The sequence below is a fragment of the Phodopus roborovskii genome, unplaced genomic scaffold (assembly GCF_943737965.1).
Source record: "Phodopus roborovskii unplaced genomic scaffold, PHOROB, whole genome shotgun sequence".
NCBI classification, from domain to species: Eukaryota; Metazoa; Chordata; class Mammalia; order Rodentia; family Cricetidae; genus Phodopus; species Phodopus roborovskii.
Window position 1 is genome coordinate 1,360,660 of NW_026126606.1, and position 23,314 is coordinate 1,383,973.

The following is a 23,314-nucleotide window of genomic DNA, read 5'->3' on the forward strand; positions in this document are numbered from 1 at the left end:
TCACTTAGTTTCAGAGCTTAGTCCTTCATCATCTTGGGGAACATGGCAGCATGCGGCAGATGTGGCGCTGGAGAAATAGCTAAGAGTTTTACATCTTACAGGTAACAGGAACTTGACTGACACTGGGTGGTATCCTGAGCATAGGACACCTCAAAGCCCCACAGTGACACACTTTCTCTAACACGGCCACACCCACTCCAACAAGGCCACACCTTCTAGTAGTGCCACTCCCTATGAGATTATGGGGCCAATTACATTCAAACCACCATGCCAGCCTCTACTGTGTCCAGATGCAGAGAGAATGGCAATCAGAATAAGGATATGAACACCAGGAAGAGGCATTGAAACCTGTTGATGAAATGCTTTCAAGGGCAGTTAACAGTATGGCTGGGTCTCTATCCACTGCATCATTGCAGAGCCTCCCCTGAGTAGTCTGTCACTTTCACCGCCACGAGCTACCGTTCACTTGGGTTTCCCCAGAGCATGAACTCTTAGAGTAGTTTTCATGTTTCTGGTCCTTGAGCATATAGATAAGAAAGCTCATTAAAGGGAAATGATCTGTTACAGTTTGTTCTCCAGAATGGACTTTTCTAGCTCCTGGTTTTGAATTTTTTTTTTTTTTTTTTTTCTGGGAGATCATGGTCTCTGCTGCTAATGGCCCCAGGTGCCTTGCTTGGTGGGGTCAGGTGTTCTCATCTAAGCTGCTTACTTAACCTTTTCCTGTTTGGTTTCCTATAGAACGGTGGATTCGAGGTGATGGCAAGGAGGGGTGGTGTTGGGGGAGAGAGGCAGTTTTACCTGGTAAGGCCTGTATGGCAGGGGTGGGTAGTCCTGGGGTCCACTTTGACATGCCATCTGCCAATGCTTTCAAACTTATAAGCGTGGGTTCCTAGATAAAGAATGTTATTTGAATTACACTAACTGTTCTCTCAGTTAGTGGTGATCTCGGAGCTGCCATCTGGTAGGCAGAAGCCTCAAGCCATTTGAAAATGTGTCCTCATGAAGCTAATTAGCAGTGGTTAGTGGCTCAGCAGTAACTCTGTGGGGAAAACATTAACTTCTCTGAGGGTGATCCTGGGATCCTGTGAGAGACAATAACATGTGGCAGGAAGGGAAGTGGGCCTCGCTTCCGTTTTCCTCAGCGGTCCCTGTGGACCATATTCAGAAGCCTTTTGCGGTTCTGCAGAAGTGTAGGCTTTTTGGGGATCTCTGGCGCTGTCTAAATGCTGGGCTTCAGTTAGGAAACTGAGGTTGGTTTTAGTTCGGGACTACAGGTGCTTTTCCACTTGGTTCTTGATACTCTGTTCATCATAGGTCATGTTGCGCAGTTCTGTACCTCAGGTATTGCACCAAGTGCAGTCACCCACTAGGAATAGCCCTCATGTGGATGTGACTTCCCCATTCCACCAAGATAATTTTCTGATCTTGAAAATAATAACCACATGTCACTTAAAATGAGGTAGTTCTAGTAACTAAAATGAAGTACAAGGATTCATCTTTGGGCTTTGGGTATATCCAGAAACTAATATTTTTGCCCCAAGATTCTAGGCTGAATATTGGAAAAAAAATAGGAGCTCATGTAAGCATGACAATGGATGATGACAATAAATCCTGTTACTTGTTTTGGTGCTTAACAGTTTTTTGTTTGGTTTGGTTTTTTAAGACAGGGTTTCTTTGTGTAACAGCCTTGACTGTCCTGGAACTCACTATGTAGACCAGGCTGGCCTCAAACTCAAAGAGATCTCCTGCCTCTACCTTCTGTGTGCTGGGACTAAAGGCATGTGCTACCACTGCCTGGCAAAACTGGTGTTTATGTGAGCTTCACACAAGCTGTAGTCATCGAGAGGAAGGTGTCTCAACTGAGAAAATGCCTCTGTAATACTCAGCTTTGGACAACCCTGCAGGGCATTTTCTTAATTAGTGGTTGATGGGGAAGGGTCCAACCCATTGTGGGTGGTGCCATCCCTGGACTGTTGGTTCTGGGTTCTATAAGAAAGCAGGCTGAGCAAGTCATAAGGAGCAAGCCAGTAAGCAGCACCCTCCGTGGCCTCTGCATCAGCTCCTGCCTCCAGGTTCCTGCATTTCTTGAGTTCCTGTTCTGACTTCCTTCAGTGATGGACGATGATGTGGAAGTGCGAGCCTAATAAACCCTTTCCTCTCTGAGTTGCTTTTGGTCATGGTGTTTCATCATAGAAATAGTAACCCTAAGACAACTGGGGTTTGTGTTGGCATTTTCTAGGGGAAATAAGCATGGCTTCTGTGTGTGTGTGTGTGTGTGTGTGTGTGTGTGTGTGTGTGTGTTTTGAATTTTAAGTAAGAACTGAAATTGTTTTGGGGGGCTGAGGTTGCTAGAAGACTCGACCCCTCTGTGGTGTGGTGCATCTTGTCTGTTCCCGACAGGTGCAGCTTTTCTAGTCACCACAGGGAATGGACTAAACAGGCAAAGCCTATGGACTGTGACTTTGAACTTGAGCTCAAGTACTCGATTGAGGGCTTTGTTGTTTTTAAATACCCATTGATCTGCTGAGAGAGCGCTGTGATAGACACAGGTGAGGAGCAGAGGTCTCCTCTGAAGGAGTCCCTTCAACAAGGTCACAGGACAAGGACCAGCCTGTGTGAGAGGACTAAGAGGTGGCGCTCATCTAGTAAACCCTGAGGCAGTTTACTAGATGAATTCTTAATGCCATGAGCAGACACACAGGTAGCCCACAGCATGGAGAGGCTCTGAGAAATGCCAGAGACAGACAGTGTGTCTGAAGAGAGGATACAGAGTCCATGTGGCGGTGTAAGCCTGCAACCAGGCTCTCTGATACCTGGACAGGAGGTCGGGAAGGGGTTGGAGAGCTGGACCTGTGGCTGGCCAGATAGCTATACCCCCTTGGATGTAAACTCACTTCCCCAGGAGAGAAACCCTGGCACCTGGAAGCCCCTTAGCCATTCACAGATGTGTCTCAGTGGGTGCCTGTCAGCATCTGAGATGGGGGCGGGGGAGGGTGCTCAGATGTTGTGGCAGCTGGATTCTAATGTAACTTTGCCGTGCACAGCTATGAAAGCCATCTATGTTCTTCAGAGTTAATTTGTTTACTGGAGTATTTTAAAGATTTTTTTTTTTTGTTGTTTACACAAAAAGATTTTTATTTGCTTACCAGCTAGCATAAACTTCTGAATACATCTTTTGGAATAATACCAGATAACATTGAGATACTGTATTGTGACTTTTTTTCTTGTTGTTATCAAATTCGTGGGAACATAGCTTCTAGGGGCCATCTAAAAATGATTAACCTTTAACTAAATGCTTGATTAGCAGTGATCTCCAGTTCCGGACTCCCAGCTTTATTTAAAACTATCCAGAATTTGTGAAGTGCCTTGAGTGCTAAAATTGTAATAAATGCAGACTTTAAAGTAGCATATTAAAGTTAGTGTACCAAAAATATAATTTTAAAACAAATCTATGTAGGAAAAAAACAGATTTTTTCTTTTTTAATTATTGCCAGCTTATTCCACGCTCAATATGTGAGTGCTTATGAAGGAAAGGCTAAGGATAACAGGAAATATCTAATGGCTTAGAAACCTGCCTGGCATTTAGGTAAAAGGCTTTTAGAAGGGCAAGCATCTATTTCCCACAATGAAAACCCAGCAGTTGTTTAAATGCAATAAAGGCCAGGAAGGAGATGTGATGGCTTTTCTTTTCCGGACCTTGAAATTAGCCCAAGGCGTAGCAGAGCTCGAGCTGCTCAGGCTATAGGAAAGAGATAATGGAGGTACAAGCTGGAAATGGCCCTTTGCTTTCCTGAATTCTTTGTAATCCTGTCTCCTATGCTTATACTGGGGACAATGTCCTTCTGCAAACTCCAAAGATTAGAAGCTTCCAGACTAAAGAATACAGGACACCACCTGCCTTACAGCCTTAAAATTCGTAGAAACAAGTTTAAATCACATGTTCTTTTTTCTAGCTACTTGGATCTTAAAGCACAGAATATCAGTCAGATCTGTGGAATTATTGTGACTTGAGTTACTCCCTTACAGGCTGAGGTAGTTCAAGGGTTCCAGGCCTCCTGGGTAAACTGGAGGAGGGATGATTGATGATTGACTGAAAACAAGACAGAAACATGCTACCTTTTGTTTCTTAGCTTTTCCCTCTCTGTTCTTTTTCTTTTTCTTTTTCTTTTTTTAATTTTAGGTGGTCCAAGTGATTGTTTCAAAACCAATCTCTGGTTTCTGTGGTCTTTAATTTTGATATCCTCTATGCACACGAACATATATACACGTGTACACATCCAACCCCATCCCCCCAAATGATAGTAAGGTAAAAGTACAGATAATTTTGGGGAATAAAGATGCGGGGGTAGAAGGAAGCAACAGAAGGGAAGACTAACTGTGGACCGAGTTCTCTGGTGGGAGTCTGGTCTTTGGGGTCTTTCCTGGGTAGAGAGCCTTCTCCTATCTTGTGCCATTCTTTACAAGCACAACTGGGGATGATGGCTCCACATGGTCTCATCTTGCTGTCTAATCTCTTCTGCCTCGCTCTCACCCAAGAGTCAAGCTAGGAAACAGGAATAAACCCTCCCTCCACTCTCCCCCCACATCCCACAAGCCTTGGCCTCGCCTTCTTCTGGGGTTGTTTTGGACATTTCTAAGGCATTTGAGAGCGTGCCAAGCATGTGGGTACAGCACCAGAAAATGGAAGTGTTCGTTTGCTATTACTCTCTCCCTCCTGACACCTTGGGCCACCTCTTTTGTTCTCCTCTTTTGTCCTTGTTCCTGCTGGTCCCCAGCCCTGCCCTGGCCCGTGCCCTGCTGCCCAGTGATCTAAACGTCTCAGCACTGCTCTCTTTTGCTTCAGGCTCTAGATTGGCAGCCTAGCAGTGGCCTTGTGGCCACCCTGCCTCCCTGTCCACTCTTAGTTCATAGTGCTGGCTCCTCAGCCTCTGCCAGACCAGACCCAGCATAATAAACCATTTGTAGTTGTATACACACCCCTTATTGTTCCACACTCTGCTCCTCCTTTGTGTTTGCTGGGAACCCCACCTCCATGTGAATTCCTGCTGTCCTTTCCCAGCCCTGTCTGTCTGTGACCCTGGTGAAGTCCTCTCCTCTAGTGGAATGAGTTGCTGCCACTCTGCACAACTTGGCAAGGTGCATGTGTTATGCTGTGGGAATGTATTTGCTCTCAGATGGTATGGTGCTACAGCTAACCTCCTTGGTTGTGTGAAAATGTTCAGGTTACGTAGCTCCTGTAACCTCAGGTTCCTTGTTGTTGAGTTAGAAGTATTAGGGATGTCATTTATGAGAGTGTACTGAGAATTTAGTGAGACCCCTGAATTAGTCAGGTTTGTTTAGAGGAACAGAGCTGATAGAATCTGTCTGTCTACCTATCTTATCTACCACCATCTACGGTCTATCTATCTATGGAATTAATTTATTAGAGTTGCCTACAGGCTGTGTGTGGTCCACCTACTCCAACAATGCTGTCTACCAACAGAAAGTCCAAGAATCCAGTTGTTCAGTCCAGGAGGCTGATGTCTCAGCTGGTTTTCAGTATACGTCAGAATCCCAAAGAAGTAGGCTCTGATGCCAGCGAAGGAATGAAGTTGATAGCAATAGCAAGGATCGGCAGGCAAAGAGCTAGAGCTCCCTTCTTCCGTGTCTTTTATACAGGCTGCCAACAGAAGGTGTGGCCAGATTAAAGGTGGATCAACCAACCTCGAAAGATCCAGGTTAAAGATGGGTCTTCCCATTTCACAAGATTTAATTAAAAATCCCTCACAGCTGTATGTAGCCCCTTGGGTTTTAATTAATTCCAGATGTAGTCAAGATGACAAACAAGAATAGCCATCACAAGTCCACCCTTGTCAGCTTGACACATGCGCACATTTCCTTATGTCATGCTTAGCTTCCAAATGGAAACAATAACCAGGTCATAATTAAGCCTAACATGATATAACCATCCCACATACAAACCACAAATGCATTATAAATTTTAGACTAGGTAGCAACTGTCCTTCAGGGACGTTCTTTTAGTATCTCAAGACTTAAATATAATAACCACTGTTATTCTCTTAATTGATGTTACATGATAAAGAAATCGAGGAAAGAAAACACAAATATCTGCTTAATCACATTCTTAACAAAATGTGACAGGAACACTCATCACTTGTAGTCCTCTTTCCTGCAAATGGTCATGTGACCTCAGCTGGTCTTTATAACCGACTTCCTTTACTACCTGTTCTGTTTTCCCCACACCCTCTGCAAGCACCTCAGCAGGTCTCGGCTCTCATCCTGGAAGAGTGATCCACACCTTCATTCCTAAAGCGTCTGTGACCTTTGCCATTCTGCCTGGATTAGGCTGTTGTCATTTCCCATTGACTTTAATCACAGGCACAGTAGTACCCAGAGATGCTCTAAAGGATCTCCAGTACTCCAGACACAATCCTTCTTCCCTCCATTGTAGAAAGGCAATACAATTTCCCCATGGTAATATGGATCAATCACCCCTCCTAATACTGTAATCCCTTTCCTAGCCTGTTGACTAAAGGACATCAGAAACCCAAAGTGACCAGGGGGAAGTTTGAGCTTCCAGTACAATGGAATGTTTGTTATGTCTCCTTACAGAAGTGTTGCCTGCTCTGGAACCAAAACTTCTAGGCAAGGAGAACTTAAGGTCATGGGAACCAAAAGCAAAAGCTTTCCTAGTGGGTTACTAGGGGTGATAATGAGTGGAACTATCCCCCCTTTTATTCCTTGATTCTTGGACTCATGGATCCTGGCAATAGGACAAACTGTACCATATTTTGGATGCTGGTTCAGAGCCTATACTGACTTCTGGAGAACCCTACCCCAGCCCTCCAGGCTGCTGCCACTTAATTGTCACCGTAACCGTGTCTTCAAAGTACCATTCCATCATTCTGCCAGGTCAGCTGCTTTGGGATGTCGGGGAGCATGGCAGGGCCAGTAGACGCCATGAGGATATTATTGGTTGTTAACAGTTCATTGTTTTATATACCGCCAAAAGGGATCACATGCTGCTGTCCTGAGGGGTGTTCTCCACTCCACAGATGTTGAAATATGAAAACAGCTGGTGCACACCTGTAAACTCCAACCATATAGGAGGCTGAGGCAGGAATATTGAAATGCCTGTTTAGGCTACATAGTGGGTTAAGGTCAGTTTGGGAAGTGTAGCAGAATCCTGTTTCAAAGTCAAAGTGAGGGAAGGGCTGGAGGTGTAGCTCAGGGTTTGAGTGCTTGCTCAGTATGTGTAAGGCCATGGGTTCACTCCCTGGTAATGTGCACACAATTATGTACACACACACACACACACACACACACACACACACACACACACACACGAGTTAGAGTCTCCCACAGAGCCCCAACCATGGTGTGCCTTGTATATGTCAGCCCATATATTTGCCTCCTGCGCTAGACTTTGTTCTTCAGATGACAAAGACTGAGGTTCATTCCATGTAATGTCCTCAGAGCCTTACTAGACAGTGGCATACAACACACTTGTGAAGTGACTGCTTGGGAGCTGACTGTTTTCTCGTATCCCAAGTTTCCAAGAGGCTCCAACCGGTTCAGTTCTTGCTTAGCTGGGTTTGTTGTTTCCCATTTACCATGTCTTGGGCTGTACATTTACGTTATGAGCTGAAATAGAGATGCAAAGAGCTAAAGCTCATGTAGCCTTCCTAGCTTCCCTGGCCTTTGGGCTTTAGAGGATTGTTGGAATTCCATTTCTCCATCTCTTCCTATTGCCTGCCTAGAATTTCCCTTAGGTGTCATAGTGTGGGTTGGCTGGAGTTGGAAGCATGGAGGATCAGGCAGTGGCGGGCCTCCATGCCTGGAGTCCTAGCTGCCCTGTTTGTTGGGACTGTGACAGAAAGGAGACAGCAAACACTTTCCAGACATGCTTTTCAGAGTCCTGGTTTTTATAGCATCCAGAGTAGGTCAAAACTTGGATTGCTGCTTTTGGTTAATTCTGTTTCTCAGCTGTTTCAAGACCATGCTGTGCTTGTTGGATGTAGCTTTCCATGTTCTCTATCTGGTCGCATATCAGGAGAGGCTGAGTAGAAGACTCTTAACTGGATGATACTGAGTCTCCATGTGAGTTGCAGTGTTATTCTTTACAATGTGAAAGATTAGAGCAGTCTGCTTAATGCCTACTGCCCACTTCATTTGCATACTGAAAGCAACTTTGGTAATTTTCTATAAAGAACAAAGTGACTTCATTATGCTACTCAGCCAAGTATGGCAATGAAAGTTGAAGTTTGAAAGGTTTTTAAAAAAATCAGGTAGGTGGTTTGGTTCATTTCTGTTGTCTTTAAACAAAGGGAGGAGAAAAAGAATTCATTGGCTGTATGTCATTGCCACCCTTCCTGGCACCAGAAGTCCTCTGAACTCCATCCCTTGTTTCCATGGGTAGGGATTTTAAAAAGAACAAACGAAATCCCTCACAACTTTGGTTATAATTCCATGAGATCTTTGTTTCCACTGAGCCAACACCTGGTCAGAAAGGGAGGGCAGATGACCAGCCAGCTCTGACTTCCCAGCAAGAGCAGGGGTTCTGAGGAATGTGAGCTCTTGGACAGAGCTCTAGGGAGGAGCTGAGCTGTTCTGTGAAGACATATTCTGTCCCATGTGGGCTTTGCAAATGTGTTTTCCTATTTGTGTGCTGTGCTTTCACATTGTCTACTTCCTTAGTGCGCTGTCTCTTCCTTTACTCTGCCAGCTTTCTTGGTAGACTGTCCCTTCACACCGTTGACTCCCTTGGTAGACTGTCCCTTCACACCGTTGACTCCCTTGGTAGACTGTCCCTTCTCACCGTTGACTCCCTTGGTAGACTGTCCCTTCTCACCGTTGACTCCCTTGGTAGACTGTCCTTTCTCACCGTTGACTCCCTTGGTAGACTGTCCCTTCTCACCGTTGACTCCCTTGGTAGACTGTCCCTTCTCACCGTTGACTCCCTTGGTAGACTGTCCCTTCTCACCGTTGACTCCCTTGGTAGACTGTCCCTTCACACCGTTGACTCCCTTGGTAGACTGTCCCTTCTCACCGTTGACTCCCTTGGTAGACTGTCCCTTCTCACCGTTGACTCCCTTGGTAGACTGTCCCTTCTCACCGTTGACTCCCTTGGTAGACTGTCCCTTCACACCGTTGACTCCCTTGGTAGACTGTCCCTTCTCACCGTTGACTCCCTTGGTAGACTGTCCCTTCTCACCGTTGACTCCCTTGGTAGACTGTCCCTTCTCACCGTTGACTCCCTTGGTAGACTGTCCCTTCTCACCGTTGACTCCCTTGGTAGACTGTCCCTTCTCACCGTTGACTCCCTTGGTAGACTGTCCTTTCTCACCGTTGACTCCCTTGGTAGACTGTCCCTTCTCACCGTTGACTCCCTTGGTAGACTGTCCCTTCACACCGTTGACTCCCTTGGTAGACTGTCCCTTCTCACCGTTGACTCCCTTGGTAGACTGTCCCTTCTCACCATTGACTCCCTTGGTAGACTGTCCCTTCACACCGTTGACTCCCTTGGTAGACTGTCCCTTCTCACCGTTGACTTCCTTGGTAGACTAACTGTCACACTGTTGACTCCTTTGCTGTCTCTTTGCTCATTGGATTTTGCTGTGTCTTTGACTTATGCATGCAGAATCTTTTTTGTTTGATGTAATTCCATTTGATTTTGCTTTTGTTGACTGTGCTTTTGAGGTCTTAAAAATGTTTATTTGGAACTACCATGTGATCCATAGCTCCACTACTAGGTACACACCCAAAAGAAACAAGATGCCTATGTTCATATTCATTGCCCCATGATTCTTGCAACAGCAGAAACATGAAACCAGCATGAGTCCATCAGCAGATGAATGGGCAAAGAAAACACAGTGTGTATGCACAGTGGAATATATTTAACCATGAGACAATAAAATCCCATCATTTGTGACAATACACATGAATCTAGAAGACATGTTAACCAATCTGTGCACAGAAAGACATATCCCACTGATCTCACTCAAGTGGAATGGACAGATACTCCCATGGATGGCTAGAGTTAAAAAGTGTTTTATGTCTGTCTGGGAGTTAGGTGGAGATTGGTATCCAGTTTCTGTTAGGTAGGTGGAGTAGGCTGTGATCCTCTGTTACACAGGAGCCTAACTCCATTGAATATCTCCACATAGCTGGAAGAATGGGTTTTGAGTGTTCTTACCACAGAGAAATGATAAATGTGTGAGAGGATCAATATGTTAAATATTTTCATTATATAATATATACATGTATCAAAACATCACACTATACCATGTAAAAATTACGTGTCAATTGAAAACAATAAGCAAACAGAAAATAAAATTGGATCATGCTGTGTGTGTTACTTTTGGTTACTGTGATAAAGCATCATGACCAAATGTGACTTATGGAAGAGAGTTTATTTTGGCTTTTGGTTCCAGTGGGATAGTCCACTGAGGTGTGTAGCATGACACTCTGGACTTCTGGAGCTGGGGAGTCCACCGTCATGAGTTAGCATGGCAGCAAGTGGTCAGAACAGGAAGCTGAGAGATGACATAACTGGAAATAGAGTGAGATTATAAACTCTCAAAGCCTGCCTCCTTGTGACATACTTCCTCCAGCAAGACTCCATGTCCTAAAAGTTCCATAACCTCCCTCAGACAGTTCAAACCACCACAAGGAGGGACAGCAGCATTCTCAAGTGCCTAGGAGCCCAAGGAAAGGTCCCTGGGGACTTGGCGTTGGCTGGCTTCCCTGGTGAAGGAGTGGTTAAAACCTAAAGGTCTTGTCTACTGTGCAGCTAAGACAGGACACCTTTGGTGCACTGAGCTGGGTTTACTCTCCAGAAGGCCTGGCGGTGTTCCTACAGTTCACCTTCCCTGAGCAGGTAGCTTCTACTTGCAGGTCCGTGGTGGAAGTCTAATTTACTTCCCATGGAAACAGTTTCCACGTTAGTCTACAAAACCCATTTCAAACTGATGGAGGGGCATGTATTTGAGTAGAAGTCAGTACATTTCTTCCCTGACCCCTAAACAGCTATAAGGCAAACTGGAACCCATCAAAACAATTTTTGCGCTCTGGAATTTGACCAAAAGCAAACAACAATCTGAGAAGTATTTATTTATAAGGAACTGCTGGCTTTTATGTTTCAGCAGTGGGGGTCTGTTATATTCTTGCTTAGTTTTGACCTGTTCCCACCCTGTCAGTTCTACCAGGAGCAGGCCTGCCTGCCCATGCAAACAGCATCTTTTGTTTCTGTGACTACATTTGGAATAGGTGTTAGAAGAGCCTCTGCAGAGACAGCTAGCATGGGTTTGTATGTTTAACAGGAGTATTAGGGAAATGAATCCTAAGGGACTTGTCCCTACCCATTCCTGGCTGATGGGAGAAGGCTTAAGAGGCCCTGGAAGGAACGAACGTGGAAGCTGCTTGTGCATCATTTGTGAGTGATTTGACAGATAGGACAGGGACACAATACTCAAGGAAAATGCCAAGTCAGAGTCACTGTACTCACAAGTCTGGCATATGCGTTTGAAGAATGATAGTTTCTGACATCCCAATTTTAACATAAAACATTCGACTGCAGATCTAAGGCCCGAGGTAGGATAAATGTGTGCTGTCCTCACTAAAACAGTGTAATGTTTTACCCGATTTTATTTACTTTTATCTCAGTGCATTGGTGTTTCACCTGCATGTATGTCTGTGTGAGGGTGTGGAGTACCTTGAGCTGGAGTTACAGACCATTCTGAGCTGCCATGTGGGTGCTGGGAATCGAATCCCAGTCCTCTGGAAGAGCAGCCAATGCTCTTAACCTCTGAACCATCTCTCCAGCCCTCAGTGGAACATTTTGAAAACAGCAAGTGAATTCAAGAAATAACAGTTCTTCAGAAAGAATAGCTACTCAGCAGATGGACAAAGTGAGTTCCAGGACAGCCAGATAAACCCTGTCTGGAAACATCAAAACAACAACAAACCCCAGAAAGAGTAGAAGCCTGAATGAAGGCAAAGGCCATATGAATCCGAACTGCTGAGGGAAAAATGTCAGTCACAACTCCCCCTGGAATAAGGAAATTCCAGCCAAACAAAGATCTGACCTACAAGAAATTCTAAAGGAAGTCCTTCGGTTTGAAAGAGAATGTCTGTGTAGTGAGCCAAGTTCGAAGGGCTGCTTGAGGAGCCCCAGGAATAGCAAATAGATGTGAATAGGTCAGTAGGAAAGACAGTGAGCAGATGCTTTCTCTTCCCTCAGTTTTGTTGAAGGACACAGGCAGTATTATAAGAATTGTAACATTGTAATATCAATAATAATCCTAATTTTAAATTGTAATATTCATATAGACGACAATGATAGCTCAAGAGATGATGGTGGGGGGACAACACTGGTTACAAACTTACTCTATTTTGTCATAATTCACTCAGAACCAGGTATTGTCCCTCCAGTCATTCCAACATAGGTAAGGGAAAAATGTATTGAAAAATCTCAAAAGTAGGAAGCCAGATGTGGTGCTGTAATTTTAGGACTTGGGAGGCTGAAGCAGGAAGATCATTATTTTGAGGCTAGCCTTAGCTACATAGTAAATTTGAAGTCATCTTGGGCTACATAGTGAGACCCTGTCTCACTACATACATACATATATACATACATACATACATACTTCCATAGAAAAGGCAATAGAGAGATTAAACTAAAATGTAGTACCAGATGGCAATAGAAGCCCATAAAAGGAATGAAGAAGTCCTGGGATGTGTTGATGTGGCTACGTTAATGACCAAATGTCAGTGTGATATGGGAGATTATAAGACTGTAGATTAAAAACAGATCTAACCTTGTGCTCTCTACAAGAAACACACTGTAAATGAAAAAAAAAAGAAAAGAAAAACGCCTAGGTTGAACATGCCATCGTAGAAATGGCCTTATGCCTTTTAGAGAAGACAACCATAATGAGTCAATGAGATTAACAAAGCCGTAGGAGTCAGTCTGCAAAATCAACTCTATTTCTATGTGCTACAAATTAAAGTTCCAAAATGAAAGCATTAAATAAAAAAGGTTCCATCCACATAGTATCTAAAAGAATAATTAAAAACACGTAAGAATGAATTTAAAGGAGCACCTCTCAAACCAGCAGCAAGCACCCTTTACGGCGGTTGCTCTAACCCCTCTTGTTGCTGCCTCCCTTCAGCACAGAAACTCGCTCTGCGGCGACCCCAACCACAACGTCATTTCACCGCTACTTCATAGCTGTAATTTTGCTACTCTTATGAGTTGTAGGGTAAATGTCTGATATGCATGATATCTGCTGTGTGACCCCTAGGGGGGTCACAACCCACAGGTTGAGAACTACTCCTTGAGCTAGCGTAAAGGTGAAATTGCCTTCCATACTCATGGGTCAGAAGACTGTATTGTTAAGACGGTTTATCGTGAGGCTGGCTCTTCTTCCCAGCTGATCCATTGATCTGTAGGTTCAGTTCAGTTCTCAGTACGGGCGCCAACAGAAACTCTCAGAGTTTCTGGGTAGAAACTGACAAGCTGATGGGAAAATTTATATGGAAATAGAAGAACCCAGCACAACTGTTTGAAAGAGGTCACCAGACTGAGGAGCTGCACATCTCAGGCTCTCAGCATACCCTAATGTAGTGATCAGGGCCGTGAGGCTTGTGTGAGGATAGATACACAGACCATTGGAACAGACTGAGAGTATAAAACTAGACCCTTGTGTCGAAGGGCCCGAGGCAATTCAGTGGTAAAAAGATGGTCTTTGTAACCTATGGAATGATGACAAGTGGATATCCATATGCACACAATGAGCCTATTACCCCACGCCATATATAAGAATAATGCTTATCCTAGACCCAAATGCATCAGCTTACACTGGAGCCCCTCAGAACTTTGCCTCCGAGCTTCTTGGTCGTGACATACAAGGAATAACGCCAGAATTTAGTGTATATCAGGATTTAAAACAGTGTTCTTCAAAAGGTATCTTTAAGAGTGAAGACAGACCACTGAATCTCAGCAAAGCAAACATCTGATAAATGCAAGCAACTTAACTTCAAAATGGAAGTGCTGTTTCATAGATAATAACCAAGTAAAATGCTGAGAGCAGAGGCAGAGGCAGGCGGATCTCTGTGAGTTTGAGGCCAGCCTGGTCTACAGAGTGAGTTCCAGGACAGCCAGAGCTATGCAGAGAAACCCTATCTCAGAAAAACAAAACAAAACAAAACAAAACCAATGCTAAGTGTCAGTAGTCATTTAGGAGCTGCAACCTAAAACCACAGTGAGCCATCAATAGGCATGCAGGAGGGTAGGTAGGTAATAGTGACCCAGCATTGGTGAGGAGATGGGGTTATCAGAGCCTTCATGGCTTATGAATTTGTACAGTCACATTGCAAAACAGTTTTGTAATCTCTGAAAGTGACAGTGACTTATCATATGCCCTGGAAATTCTTCTGCTGTGGTTTCCCCCAAGAGAAAGGAAAGTATACATCTATGCATGGTGATGGATTTGGGATAGCCAGAAGCTGGAAATGACCCAAATGTTCCAACGCTTTGTGCATGGATAAGCAAGGTGTGCTGTGTCCAGACAGTGAAATACTGTCCCAGAAAAAAGGGAATAAACATACATACTGCATACATACAGGCCTCAGGAACATAAGGCAAAGGAACCAGACACAAAAGACTGACTACTGCACTGTTCTACTGAAATGGAAATCTAGAGACAGAGAGTGATCAGTGGATGACTGGGCTCAGCGGCATCCTTCATGGATGCTCAGCCGATGTTAGTCCTTACCTGCAGGCCCTACCATCAGGGATGTCTTGAGCCCACACTACTTTACACATCTAATGAAAAGTACTGAATTGTAGGCTTGGGAGGTGATTTATATAATGTGTCAGCTTTAGTTCAATAAAGCTGTTTAATAAAAAGCCTATTGTATTTAGGCTTCTAAGGTCTTTTAGGCTTCCAGGCAGCCAGCTCCATAATTAATTATTCAGCTTCCTTACTGGTAGGAGCCATAATTCAGTTTGTCTAAATAGTCTTAGTTGGTGAGGGCATGTTCTTCCATGAAGAAAAAAAATTACAAGTAATTACTTAGATGGAAGAGTAGCATTACAAAATCAGTATTCTGGTGGGTAGTGGTGGCACATGCCATTAATCCCAGCACTCAGGAGGCAGAGGCAGGTGGATCTCTGTGAGTTTGAGCCCAGCCTATTCTACAGAGCTAGTTCCAGGACAGGCTCCAAAGCTACACAGAGAAATCCTGTCTTGAAAAATAGAAAAGTGGAGATTACTAACTCAGAACAAAAAGCAGAGGTATTATTTAATATCGCAGAATCTGATTATTGACCCTTAATGACAGGATGCTTCCTGAGAATGAGTGGTTGTGCACATTCATGTCCTTAACTGAGGTCACACACTTAGTGAGGCCAGCCATTCCCTGTGGCCTCTTGCTGTAAATACAAGGTCTGTAGGGCCGCTGTCACAGCCGACTGTTGTACAGTGGCCTTTTAGATAAGTGGACTCACTCTGAAATAATAGGGAAGCAGAGGCAGGAGGCTGTCTGTGAGTTTGAAGTTAGCTTGATCTGTGTAGCAAATTCCAGGCTAGCCAGGGCTGCACAGGTGTACCCAGCCATGTGGGTTTTATTAATTCCAGATGTAGTCCAGTTGACAACCAGGAATAGCCATCCCAGGAGAGGTAGAAAATGACTTTCTTTATGGTAGAGCATAGGGCTGCGTAGAGTTTAGTGCAGAGGGTGAGACGGGAGTTGTCCCCACTCACTTCCTGTCACTATTGCTCTGTCACCGAATAGAAGAAGCAGATGGAGATAATGTGTGGAGAAGCAGGCCCGGTTGTGTCAAAACAAATTTACAAGGAACCAAGAGGACAGAGGCCTGGTCCGGCTTTAGGAGTTGTACATCAGCTCCTACAATAAGGTATTTTTGTTCTGTACTGCACACGATTCCCTTTCCTCCCAAGCCCGATGCACAGTTTAAAGCCTAGGTGTGCATACAGTGGTCAGGCAACACAAAAGTTATTTGTTTCTCATTGGAGTTTGAGCCCTTGGCAGGCAAAGGCCTTATTGTTGTAGTTATTGGCACATAAAAATGTTCCCTGCTGCGAGCACATTACCTACTCTGGCTCGAGATGAGTAAGGTTTGCCTGTAATTTTTTTCATGTTTTTGCAACATTTCTTACTTTTTTTTTTTGTTTTTTTCCAAAGCAGGGTTTCTCTGTATTGCTTTGGAACCTGTCCTGGAACTCACTCTGTAGAACAGGTTGGCCTTGAACTCACAGAGATCCACCTGCCTCTGCCTCCCAAGTGCTGTGATTAAAGGTGTGTGCCACCACCACCCAGCTTCCTTATATTTTTAACACAGGAATATACTTATATTACAGGCCTGGGCTTAATGTGTCTGCCTCTTGTTTTATGTGAGAAGAAGAGGAAGTCATTAAAACATGTCTAAGTCAAGGTAAATTTTCTCACACAGTAGGAGCTGGGTTTCAGGAGGTTGGAAGGTTTGTTGTTGGCTGTTGATGCTTAGTGGATAGAATGAGTGGTTTATGGGTAAAAGAGACTATGTGAAAGTATCTCACATGCAGTAAGCAGGTTAGTGGCTACCGCCACCCAGGTTGCACCCCCCCCCCCCCATCAAGGGCTTTCAATATTCCAAACAGGCTGCTCCATTCCAGCAGCTCCTTCTGCTGTCTCTTCTGCTTCTCACTGAGCTGTAGGGAGCACAGGGGCCTGTGCACACTTTCTTTTCTTTCCTTGCCTACCTGACCTGCGGCCTTCACCGCAGTCCATGACCATCTCCATCCCTGCTTCTGTATTTATCACAGGTTCCAGTCTGTGGTGTTGATGAGCTTTCTTTCTCAAGTGCACATTTGTGTGTTCATTTGGTCAGCAGGTAGTTCACATATCCAGGTGCCATACAGTCAGACTTGGTGTTTAGGGGAGTGGCATTGAGAGTTGAAATGGAGGAGGCAGATCCATGGGTCAGCAAACAGCTAAGCCACGTCCCTTTGGAGGGCAGGTTGGATGAGGTCCCAGGAGGGGCTCCATTTTAAAATGCCTTGAGATCGGAGTGGTGGGTTGAGTCAGCTATCCAAGGAACCACAGCAATGCGCCAGGTTGGGAGATTGGGTAGGGCCTATATAGCGTGCAGGTTGAGTCAGATGTTTTGTTCAGAGACCCGTGCTGCTGGGTTGTGATGATCAGGCAGGGCAGTGGCATAAGTCTAAGAGGATACTGGGCCTTGTAGTTCTCAGTGTATAGGGAACCTACGAGGGAGTTTTAAGGGGGAAGTACATTTTGTCAAGTTGTTCACACTGCTCTATGTAGGTAGGCTTCCCAGTGCAAAGCGGCCAGGGTACTGCTGAGTGAATGCTGGGACTATGGTAAGGAGGTACTTGTTGATGACTTTAGGACAGGTATGGAGTAGAGCCAGGCAGACAGATCTGTTCTCAAGGGCAGCCTCCTATGAATGAAGAAGGGGGTGTGGAGTGTGGAGAAAAGGGAAGACTCTGAGCTTTCAGTCTTAAACACTGGGTAGGTGCTATTTCCATCTGTGACATGGGAAAGGAAGAGGTGAAACACTGTACTCTTGAAAAACTTTTGGGTCCAGCTAAAGGTAGAGAAGCTTTTACATGTCCAGTTGACCTGCTAGTCAGCTGTTCAGGGTAAAGGCCTTAAAGAAAGGAAGTACTTAGGAGAAAAATGCAAAGGCTTAGTGGAGGAAGTCAAGTCAGCAGCTAGTCTTTGCCAGCCCTTACCCCAGATCTGACTTCCTTGTTGATGTCTCTGGGATCCTGCTTAGGTCTTCCCTTGGCCCCCCGCCCTGAGATCTTCATTAAAAGATTCAGAGGAGATACAGAGTATATGGTTAAAGGCAGGTGGGAGTAGTCAGTGGTTCTCAACCTTCATGACACTGTGACCTTTTAATAAACAGTTCCTTGTGTTGTGGTGACCCCAACTGTAACATTATCATCATTTCTACTTTATAATTTTGGTACTGTTATGAATTGTAACATAAATGTCTGTGTTTTCTGATGGTCTTAGGCAACCCTTGTGAAAGGGTCATTCAACCTCCAAAGGGGTCATGACCCACAGGTAGAAAACCATTGGAGTAGAACATTTTCAAGGTGTGAGAGTAGACTATGGCCAGAGGGACCATAGGGTCAACCCACATTTTTGAGTAAGCTTTATACTATTCCTTCAAGTCCCTAAAACAGAACTTGCAGCTTTCCCAAGGGCGACTGATAGGTGAGCTATTTGGAGTGATTATTGAGGGAAGGGACAATAGTGTTTTTTTTTTTTTGTTTTTGTTTTTGTTTTTGGTTTTTTTTTTTTTTTTGTGTGTGTGTGCTTTGCCAGACAGCTTCCAGCTAGATAGCAACCCTGTCTTTGGACAATGTCACATCCCCACTGGAGGCTAAAGCTAGCTACAGTCTCAGCTAAGGTGCTGGCTATGGCAGGGGCAGCTCGGTCCTCAATGACCTTCAAGTTTGTTTGTCTCTATAACATTAGCTTGGGACACTAGATTTTTAACCTTGACCTGTGTTTAGTTGGGGATTTTTTTTTTTTTTTTTTTAAGTTCATCCTTGAAGATCTTTGGTAGAGGTCTTCTACCTGGCTGAATCCTTATTTCTTCACCATACTGCAGAACTAGTTGGACTTTAGTGTGTCTCTGACCATTCAGCAGACACACAAGCATATGTTTACTATTATCCTAAAAACTGTTTGCCATAATACTTTTTACACGATGACTGAACGCCATTGTGCCAACTAAGCCTATTTCCTACCCAGTTTTCACAAGGTAAATTTTGTTGTGAACATGTGACTCGCTGGCTTTGAGCGTGGGGCCCGTAGCTTCTCTGTGCCACATCTGTTCTGTCTCTTGCACCTGTTGGAGATGCCTTTGCCGTCCTGCTTGAAGGAGCCTTTGTCCAGAAACTTCTCACGCTATCTATTCTGCCTCTTATTGATGGCTGCACTCACTCATTTGTGCATGTCTGTTTAGGACCATCCCTGATCTTCCCAGAACACTTTCTGTGTTCCAGGCGCTTTGTGTCTGAGACAGTGGAACTCAGTCAGGCACACGACATGGGCAAGAGAGGGACATCAGAAAATACAGATCACAGCATGTGATGAGGACAATTTGGGTGGAAGACACTGTGAGCATGGCGGGCCAGGGTGGCCGGCTCTCAGATGTACAGACCCCATAGTGCCCACCATGCTGCTGTACCAGTGGTGGCACACGACTTTTATCCCAGCATTCGGGAGGCAGAGGCAGGAGGATTTCTGTGAGATCGAGACCAGCCTGGCCTACAGAGTGAGTTCCAGGATAGCCAGAATTACACAGAGAAAACCTGTCATGAAAAACAAAAAACAAACAAACAATAAACCAACAAACAAATAAAAGCGAGAATGCCTGTTATTTTCCCATGTAAGCGTGGATATGGTACTGAGGGGACCACCTGTCTGGATAATTGACTCACTTGATCGTGAGCAGCAGTGAAAGTCACCGAGAGCCCTGTCACAGAGACTGCATTCCAGAGTATTATTTTACCCCAAGTAGAAAGTAAGGAACACTTTCTACAGTTTCGCTAGATATAAATGATTGCCAGAAAGATTTTAGAAAGTTGATGCTATGATAGTGGTTTTAAGACCAGCTTTCTGGGGGAAGTCTAGAAGAGTAAACACAAATCTATGTCTTCTTCTAAAGTCATTTGAAGAGTGCCAAGATGAAAGTGCACACTTCCAGGAAGGAGGCCTGTGATGTCAGGATGGCTGAAACTGCTCCCAGGTGCTGGTACCCCAGAGGATCTATGCAGTTGATTCTGATGTGCGTGGTTTTGAATACTAGATGAAATGGACTATGGGCCCCCAGAACAAAATTCCTCCTAGGTGGAGTGTGACCTAGAGCCATAGGAGCAGCCTGAATCTGTCACAAGAGGCCAGCCTGTGCCCTTTGACTTATGAACTCTCCATATATGAAGCAGGGTCTATAGAATTCAGAGGACATAGGCTCTCGTCCCAGTGTTGATTTTAGAGTCATAGCTTGTATGCTGAGGCCACATTTTCACATGCCATCACACAGAGAGATAATTCTTCATATTGCCTTGCACATAATCACTTAGTAAAATGGACAGACTTGACTAAACATAAATTCTTTAAGAATGAAACATGGGTAATTTTTAAAGCAAGCGTCTTTCTAGACCTCTGGTTTTCAGATCTTATCTAGAAATGAACCCAGTCATGGAATGTTCATGGCTTGTTTCCTTTTCTTAGGTACATCTAATTGTCTTTTTTTCTAGCATGTGTTAGGTTGAAACATTACACAGTGAACATTTACTATGTTAGCAAGTTGTCAGTTTAGTTAACATTGTATTTTATTCCTGTTGCTACTTACTAGCAAAATACTTTTTATTTTATGTGTGTCTTGCTTGCAGGTGTCAGTGCACCACACATGCACTTAATGCCTGAGGCCAGAAGAGGGAGCTGGAGTTAGGGGTGCATGTGAACCTCTGTGTAGGCTGGAGGTCAAACCAGGGTCTTTTGCAAGAGCCACAATGCTCTTACCTGTGGAGTTCTCTCTCCAAAGTCCGCTTTTAAGTGCTGCCAGTTACTTTGACACTTTATGAACTGTTTTCTTGTGTTTGGGGTTAAACCCTGGGTGTCCCCATGTCACTTCTGTGCCCTCTCCTGAATATAATCTCCAGTACCAGGACTGACTGCTTTGTTCATTTGTAACTTGCTATTTTTTTTTAACTGATATCTAAGTGGATAGGCAGTCCAAGGCCATTGGTGGCATGTGTGTGTAGTTCCAGCCACTTGAGAAGCAGAGGAAGGAGAATCACTCAAGTCCAGGTGGCGTTTGAGTAGCAAGGCAAGATTGGCTGTCAATTGAATTGAAGTAGAAGAGCTTGGTAGGTTGAGTGAATTCCAGTTTTGTTTAGTTTGAAGTACCATATCCTACAAATAGAAAGGAATGATGGTGCTTAGATGTTTCAGAATAGATTCTGAGAGGACTGGCCTTGAGGTGCAAGTTTGAAGCGTCACTTTAGAGGTCTCTGTTTAAACTAGTCTTGTCAGAATTACAGCTGTCTATTATGTTTGAGTGTGTTTTAGGAGGGGAGGGGTAGGCTTTAGAGGTGCCAGCTTGAATAAACTTAGCCTTGTCTGGAAGGCTTTCTTCAGCCACCAGCAATCTGAACCGAGTTTTGCTTCCATTGCCAGTCAGCAAGAAGCAATTCAACAAGATCACAATTATCTTTAAGGTGAAACGGAATAAATTATTGCAGAAATTGTACCTATTGGAAACTGTGAGCCACCTGACAGCAACTAACCCAACTTTGCTGCAGAGGTTGGAATTCTTGGATCTGCCTGAGTGACAATGCGTGGTAGACTATATATCTGGGCTTCTTAAAGGTCTTGTATGTCTCCTGACTTAGCTATCTCATAGTCCTTTTTGAGAATGTTGGCTCACACCTGTAAGTCCACCCCAGTACTTGGGATACCAAGGCAGAAGGGTCCACATGAGCTGAAGACCAGCCTGGGCTACATAGTGAATGAGTTCTAAGCCAACCTAAGCTTGAGTGAGGGAGCCTGGCCTCAAAAATAATAACAACCATTTCAATAATAATAATAATAGCAATGGCTTGCTACTTAGCCATTATTAACTGGCTCTCAGGTGGCCACTAAGTCCTTTTTCTCTTCTAGCCCCTGATTTACTGAGTTTTTAGCCTAGATGGTTCTGCTTCTTATAGCATGCAGGCATATGACTTATTTAAATCCAACACTTAATATGTGTATTCTCCCCCCCCCAGAAACTCTGAAAAATACCAATTCTGTGTTCCTTGCTTGAAATAAAAAATGAAAATCCATGTAAATACTTATTATATCTCTCTGGTCATTCTTAAAGAAACCTGAAAGTTCTAAAGTGTTGGGGAAAGATGTTAGGTTGAGCTTCCAAGCACCTTCCCTGGCTGTGGGAACAATAGGTCAAGGAGGCGAGAATGAGGAAGAGAGACTAGCCAGACTTGTGACTGGAGTGTGTGCCAGGAAGAAAGTACTCAATGGAGTAGTTGGCAGATAGGTGTGTGTATGGGCATGAGTGATATGATGTGCAGAGATTTAAAGCATCACATGGAATGGTAGTTAGACATTAATGACTTCAGGGGCTGGAGATGAAGCTCAGTAGGAGTGTGTTTGCTCACTTATAGTCACAAAGCCCTGGTTTCATCCCAGCCCCGGAAACACGCGCGCGCACCTGCGCGCACACACACACACACACACACTGACATATACACTGACTTACACAGACTCATACAGACTCTCACACACTGACATACTCACACACATACAGACTTATACACATACTCACACATACACATTCACAGTCACACACTGACTCATACTCACATACTCTCTCACACATTCATACAGACTCACACACACACTCACACAATGACTCATATACACTCATACACACAGAATCATACACACTCAGACACTCAAACACACACACATGCACACTGACATACAATCACTCAAACACACGTACTCATATACACTCACACACACATTGTTTTCCTCCCTCCCCTTCTCCCCTCATTTGGAGTAGAGCACTGGAAAGGAAAAGGTGTCTCTGGTTAGTAGCCAGGATCTCTGCTCTGCACAGTGCTGTGTGTGAGGTGTCATTAGACAGCTAAGTTGAGATGTAGAGAAGTTTCTTGGCTTGAATTTGGATGCCTGATACATGTCCAGGCTAGTGACAGAAAGTGGGCACTGTCATCATTGAGTAGGTATTTAAGATCCTGGGCCTACTGACTACCTCTTGGAAGGAAGAAGACACAGAAGGGAAGCAGACTGGACCCTTAGGCCCAAAGTCGGGGAAGGTGTGTAGAGGAACCTAATGAAGTTTTATTATTTCCAAATCATTTAAATCAGCTTTACTGAGGGATAATTCACCTAAAACAAGTTACCTGTCCCAGGAGTATGGGTGCATGTGTAGATCTCTTTAATTGCCAACCACCATTAGATAAAGGACATTTCCCTTTTGCCAAAAACAGCCCAATCATATCTGGGTGTGGTGCACACCATTAATCCCAGCACTCAGGAGGCAGAGGCAGGTGGATCTCTGAGTTCAAGGCCAGCCTGGTCTATAAGCAAGTTCCAGAATGCCAGGGCTGTTACATAGAGAAACCCTGTCTTGAATGACAAAACTAAACAAAACAAGACCCCATCATGCCCCTATGTGGTCCTTTGAAACCAGTAATCCGTTTTCCATCACTCAGAGCAGTCCTTTCTATTCTAGAATGTC

At 44.4% G+C, this 23,314-nt stretch overlaps 1 protein-coding gene across 1 annotated transcript in view; it reads left to right on the forward strand.

Annotated features, from left to right (window-relative positions):
- LOC127237590 (lysophospholipid acyltransferase 2-like) overlaps window positions 1-23,314 on the forward strand; it is a 120,921-nt gene that overhangs the window by 50,689 nt on the left and 46,918 nt on the right.